This window comes from Echinops telfairi, unplaced genomic scaffold (genome assembly GCF_000313985.2).
Source record: "Echinops telfairi isolate 266 unplaced genomic scaffold, ASM31398v2 ScPeMD7_7469;HRSCAF=8507_1, whole genome shotgun sequence".
NCBI lineage: Eukaryota > Metazoa > Chordata > Mammalia > Afrosoricida > Tenrecidae > Echinops > Echinops telfairi.
Window position 1 is genome coordinate 98,673,302 of NW_022111373.1, and position 1,015 is coordinate 98,674,316.

Genomic DNA, 1,015 nt, shown 5'->3' on the forward strand with positions numbered 1-1,015 from the left:
CCTCATTAACAATCAACTCTCACCAGGGAGTCATATAATCCAGCATCATATATGCCCCCCTTCTTCTCTAAACCTATCAGGAAAAGAAGAACCTACTTAATGGGGATCCTCCCATATAACTTTGAGTCTAAGCACACCAGGAATGCAGTAAGGCAGTCACTGCATGCTTTCACTTCCCTCTGTTTCACATCTCCAATTTCTAAATTTTACCCATCCTTTTCAAACTAGAACAATGAAGAGGCAAGCATGTACCCAGATCTTAAGAATCTTCTATTCCAGTTGGGATTTTTGAACATCTGCATCCATAAGCAAAGTCCAGTCAAGAGCAAGCCATAAAATTGCAGCAATTGACACTAGTTAACAGTGTCAAATATAGTTCTCATCATTCAATCATGTCCTGGTCACCTCATCCCCAACCTTTGTGGATTAGGTCAATGAGTACCAGCTATAGGCTCAGTCGTCTCCACACCTTCATGAACTCCATAGCCCCTTTACTCTCTCACCCCCAGCCCTCATAGACTAGGTAAAGGGTCAGCAAATTTTAAGATGGAAGAACCAATCCTGTTCCTCAACAATTTAAAATTTATTCAAGATCCATTAATATATTTTTACAAGTCATTATCTGAATAATATCCTTCAGAAATTTTCCATTTTACTTCAAGGCCACGTGCACGGAAAGAGCCACATATGGCTCAAGAGTCACAGTTTGCAGACCTGTGGGCTGAATCAACATGGTTAATCTTAGCCCATCTCTTCATTGATGCACCTACCCTACCTCCACTCATTATGTGGACCTAGAAGGTCACCATGAATGAGCATATCACAGACTCCCTTTAATTTCCAGTCCTAGAATGCGGGTTCTCAGGTGGGCATTGATTTTTCCTACCTCGGGATTCTCAAAAGTAAACCACTTGCTCAAAATAAAAATAAACGAAAGCCTTTTTTCCCTCCTTCATTTTCTGCAGGTCCTTTCTTCAATTGCTAATCTCCTGTGCTCTCAACAGTTGTGAGCAGG